At 40.3% G+C, this 14,220-nt stretch overlaps 2 pseudogenes; one reads left to right on the forward strand and one right to left on the reverse strand.

Annotated features, from left to right (window-relative positions):
• Positions 1-4,262: 4,262 nt before the first annotated feature.
• Positions 4,263-6,713, forward strand: LOC143530996 (pentatricopeptide repeat-containing protein At3g62890 pseudogene; annotated as a pseudogene).
• A 268-nt stretch (positions 6,714-6,981) lies between these two features.
• On the reverse strand, positions 6,982-9,036 carry LOC143531041 (putative pentatricopeptide repeat-containing protein At1g56570 pseudogene; annotated as a pseudogene).
• Between the last annotated feature and the right edge of the window lie 5,184 nt (positions 9,037-14,220).

A 14,220-nucleotide genomic window follows, 5' to 3' on the forward strand; every position in this document is an offset into this window, starting at 1 on the left:
GCGAGAAGCCCCATGCGTACCTGATGGATCGGCCGTCGTTGCCGATGACGGGGGCATGGTAGCAGCCGCCGCGGTCGCCGCCGCGGAATCCGCAGCAAAAATAACCGCCGGCTCGGTGAATGATGCAGTAAAAATAGCACTCACAGCCGGCGGTGACGTCATCACAGCTGGAACAGTCGGCTCAAAGGAGTGAGCAACTGAACCAGCGGAAGCAGGCGCAGGCGCCTGGGTCGTCGCCTCAGGTAGGCTGACCAAGCCTACCGTCATTGGCGGAGAGGTACTCCTCTGCGCTCCACCCTGGAATGCGTCAACATCCACGCCTGCGTAAAGAAGATAAGTGTTAACGATATTAAACTATGAAGCTAAAGATAAAGGAAGTTTGTACTTACGGGTTTTCTTGAGCCTAAAGGTACGGAGAGGCGGGGACGAACCCGATGGAGCCGGCCTCTTTGCGCCGGTCACCGTCGTCTTCTTGGGCTCTCCGGAGGTGACAGTCGCAGCCTCCGGAACGGTGGTCTTATCACCACCGGGATTCCCCGCCACCTCTTCGCTCTCGGTCTCCGAATCAGACCGAGGCGCTGGATCGGCAGTGGAGGCCACCTTCTCCTTCCCCTTCCCGCCGGCAGCCTTCTTCTTCCGCACCAACGGAGGACCATCTGCGGATTCCTCATCAGAACATACGATTAGAGGAATTCCAGCAGAGGTTTCAACATTGAGGGGTCGAGGGTCGAATAGCGCCTTACCTGGCCGCCTGGCGCTAAGGATCTCATGGCCTAGCGGATAGACCTCCACGAACCGATCCGCCGTTTGTTCTAGGATGGGCAACTCGTTCTCGTCTAGAGCGCGAGTACCCATCCGAGCGGGACCGTCAGCCTCCCGCGGGTTCAGGAGCGACTGAAAGTCGTTCCCCTCTGAAATAAACAGGAAAGAAGTTAGAAGAAATTCAAAATCAACAATAAGAAAAAGCATACCGTAAGGAACAGAGTTCGAACCGTATTCAAGGACGATTGGGATCTTTTGCGCATCCGCCTCCTTCCACACCCGGCTCATCCCCAGCATCACCATCCCGGACTCCGCAAACCGGTAAACCGGAGATTGGACCCGGGATATCTTAACCATTCCGCCTCCTGGTAGTTGGAGGCGTGAAGGCTTGGGAGAGCTTGCCCATTCTTAAATTTCATGGCAAGGGGGATGGCGCGAGCAGAAAGGTAGAAGAACTCCCTCTTCCAAGAGCGAAGACTGCGCTCGGTTGCGCAAATCTTCAAACCCTTTATCCGGGTTATCAACGTATACCACCCCTAGATGCACCTCCAAGAGTAGAAGGTCATCAGGCGGTCAACATAGGGCTCAATGCCCAGAATCCGGCACACCCACTCGAAGTGGCGAATCTTGGCGATCGCCATGGGGTGCAACTCGGTCAAATGAACACCGTGCCTCTCAAGGACACGGTAAACAAACTTTGTCAGTGGGAACCTAAGATTCCCATAGACAAAGAATGCAGCATATACCCCGATCTTGCCTCTGGGGGCATCGTACACCGTCTGATGGGGTTCAGGAAACCCAGGCTCGAGAGACTCGAGCATGAACTTCCTGACGACGTACTGATACAGATCGACAGGCAAAGCACACTGGCACTCGCCAGCAGTACTCTTGTCATCGGCTGTAGACTCGAGATCACGAGACGACATCTTGCAAAAGAAAGAAGAACGATTTCAAGAGAATGCTCGACTGAAAGATGAGTATTCGCCGGAAATCGTTCTGAAGATGAAGAGAAGAGTGAAAGTGTGGATTACAAAGAACCCTCTCCCCCTTTATATACTAATCGCAATTAATGCGATGCATTTAATGAGGAAGAGAGAGAAATCGAAGGTGCAATGAAACTATGACACGTGGCAAAAAGCAAGCTGGCAACAGCTGTTGACAGGACGCGTACCATTAATTTCGCGGCCACGCGCCCGAAAAATCGCGCCCACGCGCCTGAAAAAGCGTCTGGAATGACCATGTACTGTCACGTCACCATAACTTCCTGCACGTCCTGACACAGTCAGAAGAAACCGTCGCACGACGTTTCAGAGGTTTTGACTGTTCTTATCCTTCCACCAACTCTTCGAATTTCAAAATTCAAAATTCAAAAAGATTCAAAAGTAAGCGGGAAAATACCCCTTACCTTGGCAACCAAGTAACCGTAAGACGGATGCGGGTACAGTGTTAAGGCAAAACCCTTCACATACCTAGCACCCGCAGGGAATTGAAGCCAAGAATAACTTGGCAACCAAGTAACCGTAAGACGGATGCGGGTACAGTGTCAAGGCAAAACCCTTCACATACCTAGCACCCGCAGGGAATTGAAGCCAAGAATAACTTGGCAACCAAGTAACCGTAAGACGGATGCGGGTACAGTGTTAAGTCAAAACCCTTCACATACCTAGCACCCGCAGGGAATTGAAGCCAAGAAAACCTTGGCAAACAAGTAACCGTAAGACGGATGCGGGTATAGTGTTAAGGCAAAACCCTTCACATACCTAGCACCCGCAGGGAATTGAAGCCAAGTATACCTCGGTAACCAACTATAAGACGGGTGCGGGTACAGTGTTAAGGCAAAACCCTTCACATACCTAGCACCTGCAGGGAATTGACGCCAGGAATACCTTGGAAGTAAAGTAACCGTAAGACGAGCGCGGGTACAGTGTTAAGGCAAAACCCTTCACATACCTAGCGCTCCGCTGGGAATTGAAACCAAGAAGGATCTTCTGGGCAATGCTTGCGGAAACGGAAATAACATCCCCGCATAGCGGGAATGTCGAGAACTACGTTGTTTGAAGCTCCAGGGTGGAATTGGTGGTTTTAACATAATTGATCACTATGTTCAAAACTACCAAAACCTCATGGAGAATCCACACAAGTGGGACTCAACGCTCCTGACTTGCGAGGAGGTTACAGACCTACCCGCATCATACCCAAAGATCAAGCAGGAAACTCGGGAATTTCTGCAAGTGACAAGGACTTCCGCGGGAAGAATCGCCATGGAAAACCTTAAAAAACCCTTTTCAAAACCCTTTGCTTAAGTCCAAAAGTTCACATCACTTTATTAAACACTCATGAGAAGAACATTGGACTGGGGGGACTTGAAGAGGTAGGTCCCAGCAGAGCCCAGTTGGACCCGCAAGACTCACCTGAAGAGGGACGTCTGCGCAGAAACCAACTGGATCCGCAGGACCAACCATGCTCAGAGACGTGACGTCCTTAAGCGCAGTACGCAAGCTGTTCCCGCAGGAAATGCCTCCCAATGGTGAAGGACTCCGCCTGTTCCCGCAGCTTCGGATACAAGCCATCAGGGAAGGCCACCCGCGCAGCAAGGCTACACGCACAAGGCACTTAGCTCTCAATCATTCAGTGTCACCTGAAGGAATGAGCAAAGCCGGGAACAATCCCGCACAGTGGCGGGAGGGGGAATACTCCCGCCCAAATAAGCCAGTCCGTACGATACAGGAAGATCTTCTGTACTGTACCTGACGAGGTATGGGCAAAAGATCTGACTAAAGATACGACAGCTTATTGGCAACAGTATGGCGAGCAGCATGCTCCTGTACTGTATGTCACTATTAGCCGCTGCCTACTCACCAACTCCTGTCATACCACGTGCATAGCCGGCAGTTGGTTGAAAATGAATAGTATACAGCAGGCCTGGTCACTATCAGCCGCTGCCTACCCACCAACTACCAGCAGGGCACGTGCGTAGGCCACTGTTGGTTGAACAGGAATACTATTGCAGCCGGCCACACCTCCTTGGAAACCTACCTTCGGCTATAAATACCACAAATGGTATGATCATCATATCTTATCACATTATTATCATATTATACCTGATATCTGCTCTAGCAATCTCTTAATATACATTTATATTTAAAGAGCAATCTAGTCTGATTCTCACGCCGGAGGGTGGTCACAAGGAGGACCCCCCCCCTTCTCAGTGACAAGCTCACGGTGTCTGTTTTGCAGGTTATCAGAAGAACCATCTTCTCTGGGTCTAACCCCTCGTGGGAAACATCTATCTAACCCCCAGGTTACTCGTAATCTGCCCGGGGTCCCGGTTAGTGTTTCTTCACATAGCTTTAGAGCGTTCTATTCTATCCATCGTTTTTTACCATATAAGTTAACTAAAATTGATATTTTTCAAAATTTAATACTCATTTTTAAAATTAAAAAACAGAGATTGGTTCTTCTCAGTTACCTCTCACTAATCATTCACTCTCCATTCTGCTATGAAATCTGCAAAGCTAATCAAATCAACTGCAGTGTGTAAACCAACACTTAATCAGTCAATCTTAGACACCCTTCTGCTTCAATGCCAACATTTAAACCAACTCAACCAAATCCTCTCTCAAATGATCATCACTGGCTTCATCAAAGACACATACGCAGCAAGCAGAATCCACACCATCTCCACAACCAAATCTTCATTCACCAACATCAATTACCCCCGTAAATTATTCGATCACATCCAAAACCCCAACACCTTTATTTACAACACCATGATGCGATCTTACCTGCACACAAATCACCCAAAAGAAACTGTTTTTATTTACAAACTGATGTTAAACAACAAGAATATTGTTTGTCCTGATACCTATACATACCCTTTATTAATCCAAGCGTGCATTGCCAGGTGGTCGGTTTTGGAGGGAAAAGAGATGCACAATCATGTGGTGAAAATGGGTTTTGATTCGGATGTTTACGCGCGGAACACTTTGATTAATATGTACGCTGTCTGTGGAGACATGGTGGGTGCACGCAAGGTGTTTGATGAAAGTCCTGTGAGAGATTCGGTTTCGTGGAACTCGGTTTTGGCGGGGTATGTTCAGATGGGTGATGTAGAAGAAGCAGAGATGGTGTTTGATCGCATGCCCGAGAAGAATATAATCGTGTGTAATTCGATGATTGTGTTGTTTGGTCGGTTTGGGCGTGTCGGGGAAGCGTATCGGTTGTTTGTTAACATGGATGAAAGAGACGTTGTTTCGTGGACTGCAATGATTAGTTGTTATGAGCAGAGTGGGATGTGTGAAGAGGGGTTGGTTATGTGTGTTGAAATGAACCGAAAGGGGGTCGGGATTGATGAAGTTGTGGTGGTTAGTGTTCTTTCCGCGTGCGCCCGGTTATCGGCTGTTGAAACAGGATCATTGATCCATGGATTGGTTATTAAAACAGGAACATTAGCTTATGTTAACATCCATAATGCTTTGATTCATATGTACTCCACTTGTGCAGATATAGCAGCTGCAGAGAAACTCTTTAATTCAAGTTCCTGCACAGATATTGTTTCTTGGAACTCTATGATCTCTGGATATTCGAAATGCGGTTCATTTGAGAAAGCACGTCAAGTGTTTAAAGAAATGCCTGTGAGGGATGTCGTCTCATGGAGTGCATTAATATCCGGCTATTCACAAGCCGGTATGTTCGATGAGGCTATCTCGTTGTTTAATGAGATGATGGCTGATGGTGAAATCAAACCTGATGAGGCCATTTTGGTTGGTGTGCTCTCGGCCTGCACGCGCTTAGCGGCTCTCGAGCAAGGTAAATGGGTGCATGCGTATATCAATAAGAACGGTGTAGTGGTTAATCCTATTCTTGGTACCACACTTATCGACATGTACATGAAGCTCGGGTGTGTGGAAAGTGCGGAAGACGTTTTTAACAAAATGAATAACAAAGGTGTGTCAGCTTGGAACGCATTGATTCTTGGGCTTTCGATGAACGGCGAGGTCGATAAAGCACTTAATATGTTCTCGGAAATGAAACTATCTGGAGTCTTTCCTAACGAGATAACGTTTGTGGCGGTCCTTGGTGGTTGCCGACACATGGGGTTGGTGGATGAGGGGCGGCACCACTTTGATTCCATGATCAATACACACAAAATCGAGCCAAATATCAAACATTACGGATGCATGGTTGATCTTCTTGCGCGTGCGGGCCAACTCAAAGAAGCCGAAGAACTAATTGAGAGTATGCCCATGACACCCGATGTCGCCACATGGGGGGCGTTGCTTGGCGCGTGTAATAAATATGGTAACAATGAGATGGGAGAGAGGGTTGGGTTGAAGCTCATCGAGCTTCAACCCGACCACGACGGTTTCCATGTTCTTTTGTCAAATATATACGCGTCAAAAGGGCGTTGGGACCACGTGGAGGGAATCCGCGGGACCATGAGTGAAAATCGTGTTGTTAAAACGCCCGGCTGTAGCATAATTGAAGCCAATGGTGTAGTGCATGAGTTTGTAGCCGGGGACACAGGACACCCTCGGATTCATGAGATTATGGAAATGCTGGATGTGATAATCGAACGGGTGAAGATGATAGGTTATTCCCCAGATACGAAGGAGGTTAGTTTCGACGTTGATGACGAAGAGAAGGAAACGACACTTTTTAGACATAGTGAAAAGCTAGCAATCACTTTCGGGCTAATGGTTACGGGTCCCACAACTCCGATTAGAATAATGAAGAATTTAAGGATATGTAACGATTGTCACGCGCTCGCAAAGCTCGTGTCAAAGGCGTTCGACCGGGAGATAGTGGTGAGGGATCGACATGTTTTTCACCACTTTAGGCAGGGTTCTTGCTCATGTATGGAATATTGGTAGTGGCTGTTATAGAAGGTTACAGTTTATTTATAAATGGGTCGGTTTTGAGTTATATATTCTTCAAATAGGATGGTTAGAATTTTTGTAATCATATCTGATATCAAATATTAAGATATGTAAACATCCCATTTTACCATCTGTAGTAAAGAATTGTTTATACGAACCCGTTTTAGCCCGTTTGCCAGACTTAGTTGCTGTGTATGATGGCATATATACTTCTGAAATGAGTTTGATTATCTGTTAAATGTCAAAAATATAATTCCATTGTGGCAAAAGAGTGGAATTAACTTGTGTCAATCACCCACATTATAAACTATAAGATACATGAATCCTGCTGAACCCTACCCTATGCCCCAACACGAGTCACATCGGTCTGCTCAACCATGTGTCGACCCAATACTCTAAGAACCTGATACACAGGCTCAATGTGCGAACCACCCTCATCTCCAGCAACAAAACTATAGACCTGATCATGAACCTCCAACCAACTCCTACCCGCAACTTTCTTATCCCCCAAACCGTTAATCATTTTCCTCATTTCGGCCCGATCGTCCCATTTACCTTCAGCTGCATACATATTCGCCAGCGTGACATATATCCCTGACTTCTTAGGCTTTAACTCCAACACCGGGCGGGATGCCATAACGGGCTGCCCGTGTGCTTTACACGCCCCAACAAACGCTGCCCAAACAGATTCATCAGGCATAAATGGCATACCACGTATCATATCATATGCTTCCTTAAACCTTCCACCTCGAGCAAGCAAATCAATCACACATGCATAAGTTTCTTGACTCGCGCATATTTTATACTTGGTAGTCATCAGTTTAAAGTAAGTCAACCCTTGGTCAACAAGCCCCGCATGACTACAAGCAGTAAGAACCGCGATGAACACAATCATATCCGGTTTTATACCCGAATGCACCATCTGATTCAATAACTCAACTGCCTCGGTTCCATACCCATGGCTCCCGAGTGCAACCATCATTGAAGTCCAAGAAAACCGATCTCGACACCACATTTCATTAAAGATTCTTTTAGAATCTTCAATGCTTCCGGACTTTGCGTACATGTCGATTAAGGAATTTGCAAGTGGCAGATTCTGTTCAAGGCCTTTCATGAAGATTCTGCCATGAATCTGTTGACCACAGGTCAACGCTGATAAATTCGTGCAAGCTGATATAATACTAGAAAATGTGAAGCAATTTGGATTGCAACCCACCCATTCCATTTGCAAAAACAGATGTAAAGCTTTCAATGGATCGGACTTCGCATATCCTGATATTAATGTGTTCCATGTAATGTCGTCTTTTTCGTTCATTTCGTTAAAACATGCATGTGCCTCGTCAGAACTGTTACACTTAGAATACATGTCTAGTATTGAATTCATTACTGGAAGATTAAGGTCAAACCCAAATTTGACCACCGAAGCGTGTATTTGCTTGCCAAAAGTATGAGACCTGACTCCTGCACATGAGTGAAATGCAATTGAGAAACTGTACGGGTTTTGTTCGGCTTCCTCTTGCGCAAAATTATCAAAGAAATCTTAATAGTCCGTTTAGTTAAACGGGTGTGTTCAGGTCAGCATATTTAACCGATTTAATCAAGCATGTCGGCTCGTCAACCAACTTAAGTAAACAAGTTGACCCACCAACCCCTTTAACCCATTTATTACAACCCGTCAACCCATTTGACTTGGTTAGACAAATGAGTTAAACATGTCACGTTTAAGTTACAGGATTTTAAGTGTCTTGCTTATGTCTTTGGCACAATTAAATATATGGGCCCGCATCGGGCCTGTGGGCCATAACCAGTAACACTTACCATGAACATTTGTTGAAACACTTGAAGGGCAGCAAGCCCGTTATCTCTATGAGTGAATCCCGTTATTAGCGTAGTCCAAGGCATCTGATTTTTGACCCAAATCTGTTCAAAAACCGAGCACGCATGCTCCATACTTTCACAACAAGTAGCATACATGTCCAAGAGTGCATCTCAACATATATACCACCACCAATAAACCCATGTTTCAAAGCCAGCCCATGACCCAAACCACCACAACAAAGAGACTTCATGCCTTTACAAGCCTTCAAAACACTCGACAGCGTGAACGCGTTCGGTCGGTCCAAACACTCCCTCATCATGTCCTTAAACATCATGTCCACGCCAAGCTGTATCAATCACAGGCTGTATAGCCCGAAATCATAGAGGTCCATGCAACGACGTCTCGGTCAGGCATTTCGTCGAACAGTTGGCGTGCCTGCTTGAGTAACCCATTATCAAAGTAAGCCTTGATGAGATTGGTGGCGGGAGATTCATGTTGAAACGGTGGTGGGTTTGATTGCCCTTTGTAACCACGGGTCCAAGCTAGAGGATTAAATACTTGTATTTTACGATTCATGGTTGCACATTTCCGTTGCAGGTTTCGTAATAAGTGACAGAAATCATGGTGGAGTTGATGAACGTGAAAGATCAGCAATCCCATTAGTTGTCATAGAATCAACGCAGTGATTGTGTCTTGGGTTGTTGATAATAAACATGATCATTGTGAAAATGCCTGAGAGAGAAAACGGCTACTGATAATAGTGTCTTCTAGGGTGTTCACCGGTTCGGAAATTAAAATTTTCTGGTCCTATCCGTTTTCCGAACCGAATCCGAATTCGTAATTGTCTACCATCCATATCCGAAAACCGAATTCCCAATTCGGATTCGAACCGAAATCTGAATTCACAATTCGGATCCCTTTTTTGGTTACGGATACGGTTTGGTTTATGGATTTCTTTTGGAGTTTTCGGTTTTTTCATACCCCTAGCCTTCACTCGCAATCTCACATGGGTTTTTGATAATATATGTGATTTGACCATCAAAACCCCACAACCAAGTAATGTTATTTTTTTATTATTTTGTGGTAGTGGATTAACTTCCAAAACACATTGAGGAGGTTTTATCCATTCGACGTTTAGCATCGAAATAGAAGGATAGCGAACAATTTTTATCTTTTAAGAGCATCTTAGGGTCATAATATTACTATTCATGACTCGTTGGACACGACCAACTCTAAAAAAATGACAGTACCAAAATTCTTTGCTGTATAATTTTGATAATCATACAATATTGCAAAGTCAAATAAATAAAGAGAAAAACTAACGAGTAAAGGAAACAACTAAGAAAACGATGGTGAAAGGAGAATGTTACGATAGGTTAAAGGAGTAATTAAGAAAGAAATGTATGGTAGAAAATGCTATTTAATATCCACTCTCAAGTTGGAGCATGCAAGTTTTATATGCCTAACTTGACAAATAGAAGAGTTGTTGAGCTCCTAACCCTTTGGTGAATATACCTACGATTTGCATCTTGGTATTGATGTGATGAGGTTGAATTTCTTGACTTTTAACTCTCTCACACACAAACTAGCAATCCATCTTTACGTGCTTAGGGCGTTCGTGAAAAATTGGATTATTTGCAATGTGATGAGCGAATAGTTTGATTGTTGGTTTGTTTTGAATAAACAGGGTTTCATTCACCTTAGTCGCTAAATATTCCTATTCCGCACCCGAGCCTAAGCCCAGCAAAATCCGTTAGTTATACTCTTTATGTCACAGCTCCGACCCTATACCCCGGGAGGAGAGCCGTGATCTTGAGCGGTGGTATCGATGTTTATTAATTTGGCAGCTGAAAATTCATCAGGACCGTTGTTAGAAAAAATTTGTATCAGGGTATAAAACACTATGATTTTTATTTCATAAACTGGGATAAAATCCACATTTATATGTACAAAGGTTTTATAGGGATAAACCATAATCTGCAAAAACATGTTTCTTTATTCTAGTGATAAGCCACTTATTTAAGCTGGAAGGCCCGCAGACATCATTCCTTTGTCTTTAACAGATCACTTGAAACATGTTTAAAGATATTTGATCAGCTAGAAAAACCGGTGAGTACATTAATTTGTAAATGACACATTGTTACAATACATCATTAAGATGTTTCTACACCTGCCTACTTACAATTTACCGAAAGGTACTTGTCACTTAACTGTATATGTGATTGTTGTCATATTACTTATTGGCTAACACTTGTTCAATAAGTAACATGTAATAACCTATTAGGCAAGCCTTGTGTACAAAACCCTACAATACTAGTAGGAATCATCTCATGAGTGTACAGAGACTTAATCAATGTAATGTAATTAAAACCCTTTAAGAATTTTTTGAAAACATTTGTACTATTTGTCATAATTTTTGTAAGTTTAAAAATCATCATGACAGTATTAGAAAACCAATTGTCTCGCGCAAATGCAGCTACCCGAGGTATTATACCAATACTCTAATATATCAGAAAATGAGAGGAAGCGTAGAAAACTAAACAATTGAAGCAGGCCACGAGCTTCCCCTTTTATAACTGATTTTAAAGTCGATCGCGTATCGTGACGGACTCAGAAAAGAGCATCACGTAGCATGATGATCCTATAGCTTTGTCGAGTCAGCCTAGTTGTGCCACGTGGCAGGAAACGTGTCACGGCTGCGTAGCCTCCACACAGCGTATGGCGATGGGCCACTTAAGTGCCCGTCGGGTAGCGCGATGAAGTCTAAAATTTTTCGGATAATTATAACTCTTAGCATATCGTGACGAAGCCTAATTCCACCCGTCACGTAGCGCGATGGGAATTAGTCTTAGGAATCCATATGACTTTAGACGTTAATAATATTAATGATGATAGTTGGTATACCTATAATAGAGGTCAATGTATACATTAGAGTTTGCTTGAGGGCACGCAAATGGTAAATATAGGGACGTGATGGTTTGATATAAGTTATGTATATAATTGTATTATTTTATAGTTTTGATTTTATTTATTATTTGAACTCGGATACTTCAATAGTGTTTTAGGTCATTGAACATTAAAGATACAAATTAAAGATATTTATGAGCATGCTTTGTAGTCTCGGGAAGATGATGCGCGAGCGATTGAAGAGTTATTCTTTAAATGGATTGTTAGCTATATTATTATTAGTATTATTATTGGGGTGAGTTATTGTACAATAATGACTTATCGTACATTACATACGCGACATTCCAGAGCAATAGATTACAAAACATGTGATGGCAATTTCGTAAATAACCCAAAACTAGTTTGTTATCAAATTCATCAGTTACAAATTGATTCTATTCCAAATTCTGAACTCCTCACTCTATTTCATTCAATTTCTAAACCCTAATAAGAGCTTAAAGTATGAAATCTCAAAATTTAAAAACCAAAATCAAAATAGAATGTCGTTGAACATTAAGAATCTTCAAATTGATCAAAAGTTACTGATTTATTCAATCAAATTGATGTGTGGGAGGCTTTAGAATCATCAATCGATTATGAAATTGTAGAATAATACACTCAATTGAGCTCTGATTAGGGTTCAAAATATTATGTTTAAACGTCTGAACAAAATTGAAACGTTCAGTTTAGAATTAAAACATTCATAACAAAAAGCTAAGAAGTTCAGTACAAAAATCTAAGAAGTTCAAAACAAAAGTATAAGAATTTCAGAACAAAAATCTAAGAAGTTTACAACAAAACTTAAAAAGTTCATAACAAAAAGCTAAGAAATTCAGTACAAAAATCTGAGAAGTTCAATCAAAACTTAAAACGTTCATAATAAAATACTAAGAAGTTCAGTACAAAAAATCTAAAAGTTCAAAACAAAAGTCTAAGAATTTCATGACAAAAATCTAAGAAGTTCATAACAAAACTTAAAAAGTTCAGAACAAAAAGCTAAGAAATTCAGTATAAAAATCCAAGATGTTCAGAACAAAAGTCTAAAAATTTCTAAACAAAAACTAAGAAGTTCTCTACCAAAATCTAAGAAATTCAGAATAAAAACTTTAAACACTCAGTACAAACCTTTAAACGTTCACAAGATCATATATGAAATTAGTTTTCTGTAACATGAAATTCGATACTGAAATCACTTCATATAATCTCGTAATCATCAAATAATTATCAATCGACTATCGATTTGATCATCGTTTTCATCATATGAACAAATCTGGAACGTATTTAGACTTTTATCAGTTGAAATCAATTTTCAATTTTTCAATTCAATTGGAGTGTTTGCAATTGAGTCACTAATGATGGTTGAAGTTCATAATGGTTAATTGAATGGAAACAAACTCAAATAATTTACAATATTGCCACCGCGTGTTTTTTGAAATCGATGGTGTAGGAAGTTGCGCATGTAATGTATGATAAGAGATTGTTATATTGGATCTTTTACCTATTATTATTACTAGGTTAGGTATCCGTGTAGAGCACGAGTTAAAATAAATAAATTTCTTTAAATAATAACACAATGTGAAATATAAAAAATATGTTCAACATATAAAAAATATAATATATGGTAAAAGAAATTACAAAATACACAATATGAAATTAAAAAGTTGAAAATTCATAAATCTCTAAATATTTATTTGTATATAATATTTATAATTTAATTTGTAACTTTATCTTTCATATTAATATTAGTAGTTTCATTTTGTTTTTGGTTTCAACTCTAGATAATGGAAAACATAGTTGACCATGTTTTAAAACAGGTTGTCCCAAAAACAAACAAATCATCTAAAGTGATTGACTTTAGCTTTTATTAATCACCATTTCAAAACAAACATTAAGTGAAAATTTTCTTTCTTTGAAATTTGAAATTAATTATTTTATCTAAATAAACATGAAAATTCGTTACTTATAAAAGACTAATATTAATAACTAATGAAATATATTTATATAAAACTAAATAATATATTTATGTTGGTATTAAATTTTTTAAACCAATAAATAATTATTAAAAAGATCAAATAATAGATCAAATAGAAAAAAAAATAAAATATGAAACTATTAATAAGAAAAAGAAAAATATATATTTAATATGAGAGATGTGGAAAACTTTTGTATGGGTCACTCATGTGTAATAATATATGACATTAAGATCCATATAGAATACGAGTTATAATAAATAAATTTACTTAAATAATAGCACAGTGTGAATACAAAAAATATATTTAAAGATATAAATATATAATATATGATAAAATAAATTACACATTACACAATATGGAAACAAAAAGTTGTTGAAAATTCATAATCTCTATATATTTTTTCTTGTATACAATATTTGTAATTTTATTCATAATCTCAAAATTAGTAGTTTTTTTTTCAACTTTAGATTAGAAAACACATAACTTACCATGCGTTAAAACAGGTTGTTTCAAAAACAAATCAACCATTTATAGTGACTGACCTTAGTTTTAATTAATCTTTATTTCAAAACAAAAATAAAGTGAAAATTTATTTATTTGAAATTAATTATTTTATCTAAATCAAGGTGAAGAATTGTTACTTATAAAAGGTTAATGTTAATAACTAATACAATATATTTATATAAAACTGAATAATATATTTATGTTGGTATTAAATTTTCTAAATCAAAAGATAATTATTAATTAAAATAAAAAATAATAGATTAAAAAGAAGAAAAAAAGTTAAATATAAACTACTAATAAGAAAGAAAAATGTATTTAATAAGAGAGAGAGGCGGAA

This window comes from Bidens hawaiensis, unplaced genomic scaffold (genome assembly GCF_021521415.1).
Source record: "Bidens hawaiensis isolate Kalapana, Puna unplaced genomic scaffold, B.hawaiensis_p1.1 tig00009070_1, whole genome shotgun sequence".
NCBI classification, from domain to species: Eukaryota; Viridiplantae; Streptophyta; class Magnoliopsida; order Asterales; family Asteraceae; genus Bidens; species Bidens hawaiensis.